This window comes from Canis lupus, chromosome 12, assembly GCF_003254725.2.
Source record: "Canis lupus dingo isolate Sandy chromosome 12, ASM325472v2, whole genome shotgun sequence".
NCBI lineage: Eukaryota > Metazoa > Chordata > Mammalia > Carnivora > Canidae > Canis > Canis lupus.
In genome coordinates this window covers 28,796,712-28,811,632 of record NC_064254.1, presented here as the reverse complement: position 1 = coordinate 28,811,632, position 14,921 = coordinate 28,796,712, and the positions used below count along the sequence as shown (strand labels likewise).

The following is a 14,921-nucleotide window of genomic DNA, read 5'->3' as shown; positions in this document are numbered from 1 at the left end:
TCTCAATGATATTTGAGAAACACTGGGAGCCTTTCCCCTAAGATCACAAACAAGACAGGGATGTTCACTCTCACCACTGCTATTCAGCATAGTACTAGAAGTCCTAGCCTCAGCAATCAGACAACAAAAAGAAAAAAAGGCATTCAAATTGGCAAAGAAGAAGTCAAACTCTCCCTCTTCACCGATGACATGATACTCTACATAGAAAACCCAAAAGATTCCACCCCAAGATTGCTAGAACTCATACAGCAATTTGGCAGTGTGGCAGGATACAAAATCAATGCCCAGAAGTCAGCGGCGTTTCTATACACTAACAATGAGACTGAAGAAAGAGAAATTAAGGATCCAATCCCATTTACAATTGCACCCAAAAGCATAAAATACCTAGGAATAAACCTAACCAAAGAGGTAAAGGATCTATACCCTAAAAACTACAGAACACTTCTGAAAGAAATGGAGGAAGACACAAAGAGATGGAAAAATATTCCATGCTCATGGATTGGAAGAATTAATATTGTGAAAATGTCAATGTTACCCAGGGCAATTTACACGTTTAATGCAATCCCTATCAAAATACCATGGACTTTCTTCAGAGAGTTGGAACAGATTATTTGAAGATTTTTGTGGAATCAGAAAAGACCCTGAATAGCCAGGGGAATATTAAAAAAAAAAAAACATATCCGGGGGCATCACAATCCCAGATTTCAGGTTGTACTACAAAGCTGTGGTCATCAAGACAGTGTGGTACTGGCACAAAAACAGACACATAGATCAATGGAACAGAATAGAGAACCCAGAAGTGGACCCTCAACTTTATGGTCAACTAATATTCGACAAAGAAGGAAAAACTATCCACTGGAAAAAGACAGTTTCTTCAATAAAAGGTGCTGGGAAAATTGGACATCCACATGCAGAAGAATGAAACTAGACCACTCTCTTTCACCATACACAAAGATAAACTCAAAATGGATGAAAGATCTAAATGTGAGACAAGATTCCATCAAAATCCTAGAGGAGAACACAGGCAACACCCTTTTGGAACTTGGCCACAGTAACTTCTTGCAAGATACATCCACGAAGGCAAGAAAAACAAAAGCAAAAATGAACTATTGGGACTTCATCAAGATAAGAAGCTTTTGCACAGCAAAGGATACAGTCAACAAAACTAAAAGACAACCTACAGAATGGGAGAAGATATTTGCAAATGACGTATCAGATAAAGGGCTAGTTTCCAAGATCTATACAGAACTTATTAAACTCAACACCAAAGAAACAAACAATCCAATCATGAAATGGGCAAAAGACATGATCAGAAATCTCACAGAGGAAGACACAGACATGGCCAACATGCACATGAGAAAATGCTCTGCATCACTGGCCATCAGGGAAATACAAATCAAAACCACAATGAGATACCACCTCACACCAGTGAGAATGGGGAACATTAACAAGGCAGGAAATCACAAATGTTGGAGAGGATGTGGAGAAAGGGGAACCCTCTTGCACTGTTGGTGGGAATGTGAACTGGGGCATCCACTCTGGAAAACTATGTGGAGGTTCCTCAAAGAGTTAAAAATAGATCTGCCCTATGACCCAGCAATTGCACTGCTGGGGATTTACCCCAAAGATACAGATGCAGTGAAACGCCGGGACACCTGCACCCCGGTGTTCATAGCAGCAATGTCCACAATAGCCAAACTGTGGAAGGAGCCTCGGTGTCCATCGAAAGATGAATGGATAAAGAAGATGTGGTTTATGTATACAATGGAATATTACTCAGCCATTAGAAATGACAAATACCCACCATTTGCTTCAACGTGGATGGAACTGGAGGGTATTATGCTGAGTGAAATAAGTCTATCGGAGAAGGATAAACATTATATGGTCTCATTCATTTGGGTAATATAAAAAAATAGTGAAAGGGAATAAAGGGGAAAGGAGAAAAATGAGTGAGAAATATCAGAAAGGGAGACAGAACATGAGAGACTCCTAACCCTGGGAAACGAACTATGGGTGGTGGAAGGGGAGGGAGGTGGGTGGGAAGTGGAGGTGACTGGGTGATGGGCACTGAGGGGGGTACTTGATGGGATGAGCACTGGGTATGTGTGGACAAATTGAACAGCAATAAAAAATAAATTTATAAAAAAATGTGATGTTTTCAAAAGAAAATGAAGAGAAGCTTCTTCATTATATCAAAATCTTGTTAAGGCTAATCAGTCCAGGCAAATTTATATATGCATTCAATCTTATATAAATTTATCAACAAACTCAATTGTTTTCTTTTTTAAAAATACTGAATTTTTATTTTCTAATTCTGAGACATAGTGCAAATATATTTGTAAATATACATAGAAAAATGATCAACAATTAAAATATGGTTAAAATTATTTAAATGAGTATACATCACGTATATATTTATTTTACTTTTTATTAGATATGATTATTTTATTGGCCTTTACTTTTACCATCATTCTGATGTTCTGGAAGGCTTGTTTTAAATTTTATCCTCAACAGAAAACTAGATAGACAGAGGCATTATTGCCAGCTCTCAGTTGACTGTTCTAATAGATTTAATTTTAAAATGATGGAGTTCCATCTAGAATGCTTTGTTAAGCATGTGCTAGATAGGATAGATGTTGTAAAAATTCCAGTTAGACTTCTCTAGGATGGATGAAGTATGTCATATCAGTAAGCTAGTGTAACAAATTTGAAGTAAACTTACTCATGAAATTAATTTGGCAAACATTGTGCTCATCTCCAACCTACTTAATTAAAAACATGGTCCCCTCCTTTGTCTAAATTAGACTGCTGATTAATAGAAGGTAAAATATAAGGAAAGTGAAAGGAGAGTAAACAAAGAACTGCCTCAACAACGCAGAAATAAGAAAGTCTAACTTGAATGATGAGTGAAAACCTGAGCCTCAGAGATCATTGAGTACCATACAGATGTGGAACACAAGAACAGAATTTCTAGCACTCAGATTCTCACCTCTAAATTCACTGACCGTCAGATTCACTTCTAACTTTTACTCTAATGAAGTGATAGAGATATAATCTATATAAATTAATAAAGCATGAAGTTGAAAAAATGACCAAAAAGTTAGTCTTGTAGTTTCTTTTTCTTGTCTCAAAGGAGATTAATGGAATGAGTGAAAATAAAAAGAGAAATGGACGCCCTTCAACTTAAATTCCTTTAAAATATGAACAAGTTATCTATGCTCTGCCATCTTAGGAAGTATGTTTTTTCTAAATCAATGATTCTCACACTTTGGCTGCAGTGGACTTTAGCTGTTTTAGAATCTCCTGAAGGGCTGTTTAAAACACAAATAGCTATTTCCTGACCCTAGAGTTTCTAACTCAATAAATCTGGGGTGGAGATTACAAATGTGCATTTCTAACAAAGTCTCAAGTGATGCTGAAGCTGCTGATCTGGAGACCATACTTTAAGAATTACTGGTTAAGATGAGCCGAATTCAAATAGCATCAATGCAGAAAATCCTCTTACACCTCTTTCCCTCCTACATCCGTACAGTTCAACCCAAGCTTTTGCTCTTATATTCTGAATTTGGGAGAAAAGAAACATGCGGTTGGGAAAAAGTAAAATGAAGTAAGAGAATACAATACCGATGATGGTATCAGTTTCTCTATTTAAATATATGGACTAGATCTAAATTCCTATGATTAGATGAGATAGGAAATGAAATAAAATTACTTCCTTGAGAAAGAGAGTAAACCACTAGCTTTGAGAATTTATTTGGTACCTAAATGACCACAGCAACACAGTGTCAAAGAGGAGTTAATTTTTAACTGTATCTATAAATTGGCATTTCCTTTAACACCTAGACTATTGAAATCTTTTGGTGTCAGGGAACTTGTCATAAAAAGTCTTATTTTTAAGAGCAATAAGTTATATTAGTGAAGCATCATAAATGGCATTGCTGGGAGCAAGTAGAGTGCAAGTAGAATTTGGTGGAAAAAGGAAGGATAATTGATGTTTTTGTGTCAGCAGACATGTAGAACCTAACTCTGGCAATTTTCTGAAATTACAGAGGAATTATTTGGCCACAGTGTTAATACTTTGGTTAATTTTTAAACTGTTTTATTTATTTTGGGGAGGCTAACATTTAAAAAAAATAAAGTACATTTCATGAGATATAACAATGGCAGAAAATGAAAAATTATTTAGAAGAATGTTTGCAGAGTTTCTCTGAATACTTGCAATCAGCCATGGTTCTTCCAGAAAACGGATGGTTCACTCAGAGTAATTTAGAAATACGGAATGAAAAAAAAAAAAAAAACTAAATAATTTGTGAAGGTCTATGGGAAACCAACAATGTGTGATTAAACATCCTGAGTTTAGAAACAGTGGGGAGCTGTTTCCCTTCTATACTGCTGAAAGAGGAAGCTAAGATGCAATTAGGAGAACTGAGAGAGAAGTGTAGGTGTAGTATAGAACATTCTGACATGAACTCTGAACTTATGTAGATAAACACAGTTACTGCCAGCCTACAACCTGTCAGGAAGGGAATAGAGAAAATAAATCCTGACCTTATTCTCCTCTCACCTCTGACCTGTTGCTACTGCAGTACATTAGTAGAACCCAGGCAGAAGTCACAGGTCAGCATTCTGAAATACAGTACAAGATGGACAAGGACGATAAGAAAGTATTCTAGAGGAGACTGTCCAGGACTCACAGCACTGTACAAGAGATTAAGATAATGAATTGCAAATTAAAAGACATTACAAAGTATTATGCTTAAGGAAATAGAGAAGTGTATCTTTGGAGGGGTGAAGAAGGGATGAGATCTCAGAAATTAAGATAGGATAGAGGTCTACCTGTCTGTGGGCTTCTGAGAAGCAGATCCTCCTCTAGGAGGCAGCAGTGACTCTTATTATAATTACTGTGTGATACCATGAGAGGCTGTATGCAAGCGAGTTTCCTGGCTCTCAAATACACAAGGGCCCAGAAGCTGCTCTAATATATGTCCAGAAGAATGGTCTAACCCTTAGTCAGCACTGGCTAGACAAAAAGGTCATCCATAGTGAATATTATGGTATGGAAACCTTTACCCATTTCCAGCACCAGGACTTGACCCAGAAATGAGAGAATAGAAACCAGAGAATTTTCTCCCATTTTTCTCTATCATCATTGCTCTCTGTCTACAAGGGTTAAAGATGAGGTTTTTTTTGTTTGTTTGTTTTGTTTTGTTTTGTTTTGTTTTACCCTGTTTTGTTTGTTTAGCCACAGGAAATAAATTGTTTTAAAGTAAGATTGACACTTTTTTTTTTTGCCCTTTGATAATTTAACCATTTGGCAGAAAGTTTGCACGTGGTTGAAATTGAACCTCTTGCTGGAGATTTTAAAGAAATATAAAACAGACTCTGTAGTGACATCAAGAAACTTCCTTGAAGCAGGTAGCTGAGTTACAGGAGGCCATCTTGCCACCAAGAGGAAACCTAGCAAGGAAACACAGCCAAAAACAAAACAAAACAAAACAAAACAAAACAAAACAAAACAAAAACAAAAACAAATAAGTGTAGGACTGAGAGGATAAAAAAAAATCCAGGATCTTTGTAAGCCAAATTTCATCCAATCATATTTTAAATAGTTAACTTTTGTACTATGTGTAGTTCTATTTTTCATAAAATAGCCTCAGTGTTGAATTAAACTAGAGTTAAATTTTGACCAGGCAACAATAATGGAGAGAAATGGGGCAAATGATTTGAGGGTATACACAAGAAGTTAGTTGGAAATGGACCATGTAATGTAATTCAGGTTATTATTGAAGTGATGACATGATAGGGGATGAAAGACATTCAAGTGTTGGTAGGATCAGTGGATTGTGAAGAATGAACTGTTGGGGAGAAAAAAGGACTAGAAAGGGTAGGCTGGAAAAAGAAATGAGGCTGTGAGTGGAATATGAAATACTTGAAATTAATATTAAGGAATTTAAAGTTATGGAAGGAACAGAATTATGCATGGTGATAGTGTATGGAATACTAGAGTGGAAATAGGTTGTAAAGTCAGGATGAAGCCTGAGATCTTTGAGTTGAGACAGTATCTTCCTCCAAAAAGCTAGGATTTTATTTATTTTTTAAAATATTTTTTAAAATTTTTATTTATTTATGATAGTCACAGAGAGAGAGAGAGAGAGGCAGAGACATAGGCAGAGGGAGAAGCAGGCTCCATGCACCGGGAGCCCGACGTGGGATTCGATCCCAGGTCTCCAGGATTGCACCCTGGGCCAAAGGCAGGCACCAAACCACTGCGCCACCCAGGGATCCCCAAAAGCTAGGATTTTAAATGGATCAACTCTGCAAATATTGAAATAAGTCCCAAGTAAGACTGGGCAATGTTACAAAAAGATATAAAAAAACAGGTATTAAAAATTAAAGGAGGGGATCCCTGGGTGGCTCAGTGGTTTATTGCCTGCCGTTGGCCCAGGGTGTGATCCTGGAGTCCTGGGAATGAGTCCCACATCAGGCTCCCTGCATGGAGCCTGCTTCTCCCTCTCCCTTTGCCTCTGTCTCTCTCTCTCTATCTATCTCATGAATAAATAAATAAATAATATTTTTTAAAAAGAGTAAAAGTATATTTAAAAAATAAAAATTTAAAAAAATTTAAAAATAATAAAAAAATAAAAATTAAAGGATTAGAGGGAAAGCCCAGGAGGGTCAGCTTTGAAAATAACATGAAATATGGATAGCATGGCTTTATGGCATCATCCTCAAATAACAGATTTTTGAGAATGATGGGACAGTTATCTTTTTGAAGACACAATGAGGAAAAAGGACATGTACCTGACATCCAGCCCCTGAAATATGAGGGGTGAGGGAGAAAGAGTGGCCACCAATGAAAAGATTTGGGTCAAAATGAAAAATGTGTACAGAAATGACTGGGAGGAAAGATCCAAATGGTGAGGAGGCTCTGGGTTCTTGAGGTGTTTGCAATAAATGTGGATAAGGGGTTAACATTTATGGCCTCAAACATAGATCATGGCGGGCTGACTGTGAGTTTTGGCATTAATTTAGAGGTGTGAAGTCTTGTCAGAGCTGGCAGAGCTCAGTGGACAGCCCTTGTAAGCTCTTCAAAAGCAGCGCTAAAGTGAACGTTTCTGTGGACTCTTTTCCATTTATATAAGTGGAAATGTCCAAAGCACTACAGACCACAGCTCTACTGAGGCTTTCAAGGATCCCTGATGGAAGGATCATTATCCCATCTGATGGAGGTGTAGAGATAGTGGTGAATGGAGTTGTGACTGGACATACAGGATTCTGAGTCTTTCTCTATACACTAGTTTTGGGGAGCATTTGTAATATAAGACGACATAAAGGCTTTGGAGACTATCATGAACCACACTCCTAATATTGCCATCATATATACGCACACCCACGTGTGAGTGCACGCACACACACACAAGTATAAAAAAACATTTTAGTTTAATATTTGCTGAATGCAATAACTCTAATATTTTTATATGTAAAGATAATCTGAACATTCAGAATGAAAGGAGGAAACCTTAATCAGAAAATAAATGTTAATAAAACCAGCTGGTATATTTCTCTTACAATAATTTTTTTCTAATCTGAAGCCAATTGTTTAATAAATATTTATCGAGAGTCATCTTTATAAAAAACACCCTAAAATAGATATTGGAAAATATATATACACTATATCTTTAAAAAATCAGAAGTTTTGTGATATGCATATTTTTTCTTTTTAAGTTTTATTTTCTCCACCCAAATTTAAGATATTTCATGGGATAATGATGCTCTATTTTACTCTCTCAGCTTATTATTATTATTATTATTTAGTTTCCCTCTTTTCTACTCACTGAGTTGCAATTACAGCCTGTGCACCCTGTTTAAGTGTCAATTCAATGTATTAACATACTTTTTTTCTCATGTCAGTTGCAGCATTTTCATTAGTTTGCGTGATGTCTCACCATGTTAGCCATGGGTAGAATTAGGGTTTTCAGTTTGTGTCACAAGTAAACCTAATTAAGCATGCAATGTGACATTGAAATAGAACATTGTATACACAGAAATGCATAGGTCAACATATTTCCTCTCAACATATAATAAAGTTATATTTTCACATTAATTCTGAAAGATGCATTTTAAAATAGCAATCACACATTTGAATCAGAATCTGTTAATTGATGGAGGGCTTCCATTTGGTCACTCAGTAATTGTCAACTAATATAAAACCTCAATTTCTTGGAGTTAATTATATCAAAAGCTAGCTGCACATTTTTCTTTGCTTGAAATCAATAGCCATATTTATACAGCTAACTTCCTCTTTTGAATAAATCATTCTGAATTTAGCATAGAAAAAAAAGTTTGTTAAAATTTATTGTTTTATCATTTCAGATGCTGGTTATAAATTATATTACAATGGAAAATATCTAGGACATTGTTGACATTTCCTCATCAAGAGTAACTTCTGCTACTTTTAATATATTTTATATTTCCAGAGAAGTTATAATTGACAGAAGTCATCCTCAAATCTGATTCCCTAAGTGCTTCATTTTGAGAATATATGTTCATATCAGAATGACCTTCATCCTATTAGTCCTGGACTTATTAATTTCCCAGTAAATGATAAACAATAAAACATTATGATAGAAGTTAGTGCAGATCTCTGCATAAAGGTTGACCCAACAATGTGTGATCTCTGAATTTTTCATAGCATACTTGATTGAATAAATCTTAGCCCCATAATGCTCTGCCCAATATCCAACATTTTTTAAGATTTTTATTATTTATTCATGAGAGAGGCAGAGAAATAGGCAGAGGGAGAAGTAGGCTCCCTGCAAGGAGAAAAATGTGGGACTCAATCCAAGGACCCTGGGATCATGCCCTGAGCCAAAGGTAGACACTCAACTGCTAAGCCACCCAGGCGTCCCACATCCAATACTTCTTAATATCCAATACTCTTTTGCTATGTCTTCTGGATCTCATTTTGTCAGCAGCAAATTCTCCGGTACCACCATCTCTTTTGTATACTTTCTTTTTCTAACTGAAACCTGAGGGACTATAGTCCCCTTAGGTGGATACTGTTCCTTCTTCCACAACCTGTGTACTGCTGGTAAGGAAATGTATAGAAAGCCTTGCCCTTTTTATCATAACCAGACCATTTGTCTTCCTCCTCCTGAAAAACCTATCTATTTTTAGCATAAGACATCATCTATACCCTTCTCTAACTCTATGTTCCTCCCTCCCAAGGCTCCTTTTCAAGTATCTCTTTTTTTTGTCTCAGTTCCTGTCCATCCCCAAATAAAAGCTTTTGCGTCTGGCTTGCTGTCCTTTTCTCTACCACTGCTGTGATCTTTCCTACTTTGATGTCCATCTTGTAAATACACCCACCTTGGTTACTTAAATCCTTTGATAATTATTTTGCAATGAGTTTTCCTCTTCATCCTGACCATTTTCCCCATGGTTATATGTTATAATTTATCCTGATCTGTAATTACACACTCTACAACACCTTGATTTAAGTTTCTACTCTCTGATCATCAATTCATGTATTTCAAGTTCACTCAGTCATGTAGTGATTTGGACCAGGATAGGAGACGACATGATAATACACTTATTATTTTTTTTACACTTATTATTATTTTTAAGATGGAATCAATTGAATATCCCCTTATACTGGAGTGAGCTAAAAGAGTTAAAAAGAAAAAGAGTAAATATAATAATAGCACTATAGTTTTTGGCCTGAGCAATTAGAAAACATAGAGTTACTATGTTTTATGTTTTACTTTAACTAGAGTTAAAGTAAGTTTGAGATGATTTGCTTCTTTCTAATCTCTTCCATGCAAGAGAGTATATTTGTTTTTACATGTGTTACTACCCTGACACTACCTACCATTCAATGGGTTTCCATAACTTTAAATAAAATATAAATTATTTAAAATGTTTATAAGGTTAGCCATAAAATGCTTCTGCCTATCTCTCTACCACGTTCCCCTTCCTTACTCAATTCCTGCCACTTTGTTCTTTGAGAAGTTTCTGGAATACCTGAAGCATCTCTTACTCCAAGCCTCTGTATTTGTTAGTCTCCTTTATAAAGGACATTTTCCATTTTTGCCCAGACATCTCAAAATTTATTTCCTGTCAATCTTGATAAGCATTCTGAAAATAGTTCTCGATTATTCTCTCCACTTTAACTTATAGTTATTATAAATTTTAATATTATAGATTATAAACTAGTATATCATGCTGATTTTTATTGGAAAATACAGCTCTTTTTGTCTAGTAACATCTTTTAAGGCTTAAAGAACTGTGATATATATGAATCATATGTGTTTTGAGATTTGGACAATGACTCAGTCGCTCAGTTTAAGCAAAAAAGATAAATTGATAAAATGAGTAGTGTATGAGTTAGACATCTGTCTATGCCCTAACAAGTCACAGTGAGCAAGCATGTAGTGGTATTGCAAAACTTCTTTTGTAAGAATAAATCTATCTACTTCAAAGAGGTTTTTCCAAGAAGTGGAATAGGTACATGACAGTGTTGAAATTGATACAAATAACTCCGCACCAAAATTTCCATCTATAGATTATGAAAACAAAGGGAAAAAAAGCGAACCACAATGCTTTTTTTGTGACAAAAATTACAACTCACTTATAATAGAATGGTACAGACCCAGGAAAAAAAATGTAGCAAAACTTCCTCCTACTCTTCAAACAAGTGATAGGAGTATTTCAAGATAACAAAGTCAGAGAAAACAATTTGGAGTTACTTTATAACTCTCCTTCCATTTCCTATAATAGTATAGAGTTTGAAAGAACCATTTCAGCATCTAGAAAACTTTAAGCAAGAATATGCTCCCAATCCAAGTGACACTGTTGACATACTATCTTTGAAGCTAACTCTTTAAGAAAATCAAATAATATTTAATTTAATTTTCAGTTTTCATTTTTGTTGTTTCATGGAGTGTTTACTTCATTGTTTTAATATGTTTCTTTAATAATTTCCTACCAATTATTTATGAGAGCATTGAAAGATTCATTTTTAATTTTATTAAGTTTATGTTTTTCTTGATATTTTGAAAAAATATTTTAAAAATTTGTATTTAAAATATGCTAATTATTTAGGTTCATCGATTTTCATTTTATTTTGTCAATTCTCCATGCTTTAAAAATAAATGTAGCAAATGCCAGTATTTCCACATTACATGAAGTAGTTGTCAAAATGCTGCTGCTATTATCTTTTTACTCAATACTGTGTTCCCAAAAGAGCCTAACATTTCTCATTAAAACTGGTAGCATGAAAAAAAAACCAAAAAACTGGTAGCATGTATTCCATAGGTCATTGAACAAAGTTTGGGATATTCTGTCCAAGAAATAAAGTAAAGCTAATGGTCTAATAAATATTGGCTTAATTGACAAAATACAACCCAATAAAGGAGAGACATTTCAGAGAGTTATAGGAAATCATTTTGAGAGGAATAAGAAAAGAATATTAATCTGTATTTTATTTCCTCTTGGCTTTTCCACTGAAATATTTTATTTCCATTATCTGTCTTTTCTTTATCTTACATGTATTTAATCAGATCCTTTGTTCCTCTATATATTATCATCTCTCTTTACCACTAAAAATAACACCTTAAACATTTTCATCACAATTATTTACATCCCTCTTGCCCTCCATGTTACAAAAATATTTACTGTTTCCTACTACCTTAATATTTATTAACAAACAATAATTTCATACAAAAATATGAGTATACATTGGATATTCCAGGAACATGGTATATCTTTCCCCTCTCTTCATACTTAAAACAGCTGAGCTCTTTGACCAGACTGATAGTTAGACACCTTGAGCAGCTAAAATGAATTCAGTCTTAGCTTCCCTATCTCAACAGAAGCAATTTATACAGATTATCTTGCTTTGTGAGTTAGGAAGCATTTGTAAATAAGCAGAGGGACAACAGAACAATAACCAGAAAATAGCAGCTACTTCCTCAGTATAAACACTTTGACTATTTAAGGAACGTCAAAATTATATCAACCTACTTAGTGTTCTTATTCTCCTTTGCCATAGTCAACTAAGTTCTGAATTTAAGGACTAAAGGCTCTCAGTGGGAGTATGCTCAGTGATACCAGTGAAGAGAGAGGCCAGATCCATGACCCTAAGAAAAGGACTGATATCCTGACTCTCGAACTTTCTTGGCCCAATTTTTCCTTCCATTCACTGAAGGATACCACATTTAGGACACTGAGTTAGCAAGGGAAAATACTGGATGCAAGAGAGGCCAGAGGAGAGAAACATGAGTTAAAATAAAATGTTCACATCTTGAGGATATTAAAATCTCTGGAGGATAGAAAGGTCATATAGAATTAGATAACTGTAGCTAAAATAAGTGAAAAGAATCCAGAGTAGAGCACATAGATATACATACATACCAAGACTACAACTAAAAAACATACTATTCAATTAATAATGTATGTGGAAAATTGGAAAGAAAGTGATAATCCAAATTATGGAAATTTAGAATGCTTTATGAAAGAAGTAGTTTAAAGTAGAGAAAAGAATAAATAAAGGGGAATCTGCTTTTATCTTCATGTACATACATGACCTCACCCTAAATTTATCCTGGTTTTATGAAATATTAATTGCCCATGAAACTGTCTCTGATGCAAATTTTAGGAAAACAGTAATTATCTGTGCTTACTATACACTTTAACCTGCTTCACTTTTCTCTTGAAATATCATATATCTAAGTCTTTATGTCCTGTCCTTTACCACCAAAAGATGAACCTCATGAGGGGGGAAAAACAAAAACAAAATCTTACTCACTGAATGTGCACTGTGGCTAGAAAAATAACTATCTACAGTAGAAGCTCAAGGATTATTTATTGAAGAACTTAATGGATGAATTAGTTAATGAATCATGATGAATAAAGATGAGTAACTTGGAGAATAGATCAAGGAGACCTAACATGTGAATGATAGCAGCTCTAGAAAGAGTAAAAAGAACATACAGAGGAGAAGCAATAATTAATCAAGTTACATAATATATTTCTCTGAGCTGGAGCAAAGGTTGAGTCTGAGTTAAAAACACTCTCTATCCAAGCTAGATTGATGAGAAAAACACATAGTGAAATATCTATCAAGCTTTAAGGCAGGAAAAAACAATTTACCTACAAAGGAAAAGTAATCAGCATGGCATCGCATAGTTTATTATCAACACTAGTAGCTTCGGGACAGTGGTATAACATTTATAGCTTTAGAAAGCATCTATAGACTACCAAGAGAAAATATTGCCTCCCCCAAATCTTACACATGACTACTATATATTGAGAGGTGAGAGAAATATTTATATTTATGCAGACAATCAAAAAACCTATCATCCAGGTGATCTATCAGAAGAAGATTAACTGGAAAAATATTCTTTCTAAATATAAAATGGACTAGAATAGAAATTTTAAAAAGGGAATATGGATTAAAAATGAAGATTAAAATGTGTGCGTGTGTATATGTGAATGTATACACATTCGTGTACATATATTCAGATAGGTAAATCTAAATAGATAATGATGAAATATAAAATAGGTGCTAAAATAGGGCTCCTGAAGCAGATGGGACATCCAGTGGAGGAAATTGTATTTAAGGTCTAGAACTAAAAAAATTAAATTATGTGAGGAAGCCCCCAGGATTTGTTAGTGGAGAGGAAAGTAGACATCATGAAAAAGAAATATGGATTTCCACAGGGAAAATTATGTATCCAGATTGGTGAAACAATTAACTTTTGTTGCCCCCCACCCAAAAAAAGGTAAAGATTATGTGATTGGCTATACATCAAGGAAATAGGTTACCAGTAATGGAATGTAAATGTTTGGGAGAGCCTTCCTTTTTTAAATTTTTTAATTTTTTTTTTTATTTTTTGGCCGGGGGATTGCTTTCTGCACTGTGAAGAGAAGTGTAATAAATAGCAGTTTAAACCAGAAGAAATGGGCAGCCCAGGTGGCTCAGTAGTTTAGTGCTGCCTTCAGCCCAGGGCCTGATCCTGGAGAACCAGGATCAAGTCCCACGTCAGGCTCCCTGCATGGAGCCTGCTTCTCCCTCTGCCTGTGTCTGTGCCTCTCTCTCTCTCTCTCTCTCTGTGTGTGTGTGTGTGTCTCTCATGAATAAATAAATAAAAATCTTTAAAAAAATAAACCAGAAGAAAAGAAAAAATATAAGAATATATTAAATATGAGAATATATTGAGTATGAAGAGAAGTACCAAATAATAATTGACACTTTAGATTCCTTCCTGTTAATAAATGTCAGCAAGATTTCAAGTCTTATTCATTCTGCCTTCTGAATATCTCTTCTACTTTCTTATTCTCTATACTGTTGTAGTGTGCATCTCATTTCTCCTGTATTGCTCTATAGTCCTGTATTAGTTTCCAAACTAACGGTTTTCCACAAATTCAACTTCTATTCTCCTGCAAGACTAATTTCAACAGATCTAGGCATACTGCTACAAATTTCAATTTTTTACTTACTTTCATCATACTTCAGGATGAAATCCAGATAATTTATATGTTATATTCACTGAGGCTGCTGCAGTGGAGGCATATAGCTGTCTGATATGGAGTTAAGCAAAACTGGAGTTAAATATGAATATGCATTAAATGGCTTTAATTGCCTGATAAAGGCATTTAACTGCAGTCATGATGACTACTTGCACTCATTCATGTAAAGTAATATACGTTGAACTTGGAAATGTATGAGATGGAAAAAAGGAAGGGAGGAAGAGAGAGGCAAAAGAGGAAGGAAGGAAAAAGAAAAGAGAAAGGAAAACAGAAATATCTGTGAAACCCTCAAAGAATATTTCTCTCCGAAAAGGAGAATTTATCTCAAGGATGGAAATGAGTACCAGTGCCTGGTATTTTCCTGATTGTTCAGAGAGCTATATATAAAC

At 34.9% G+C, this 14,921-nt stretch overlaps 1 protein-coding gene across 1 annotated transcript in view; it reads left to right on the top strand.

Annotated features, from left to right (window-relative positions):
• EYS (eyes shut homolog) overlaps nt 1–14,921 on the top strand; it is a 1,522,493-nt gene that overhangs the window by 83,941 nt on the left and 1,423,631 nt on the right. The window lies entirely within an intron of this gene.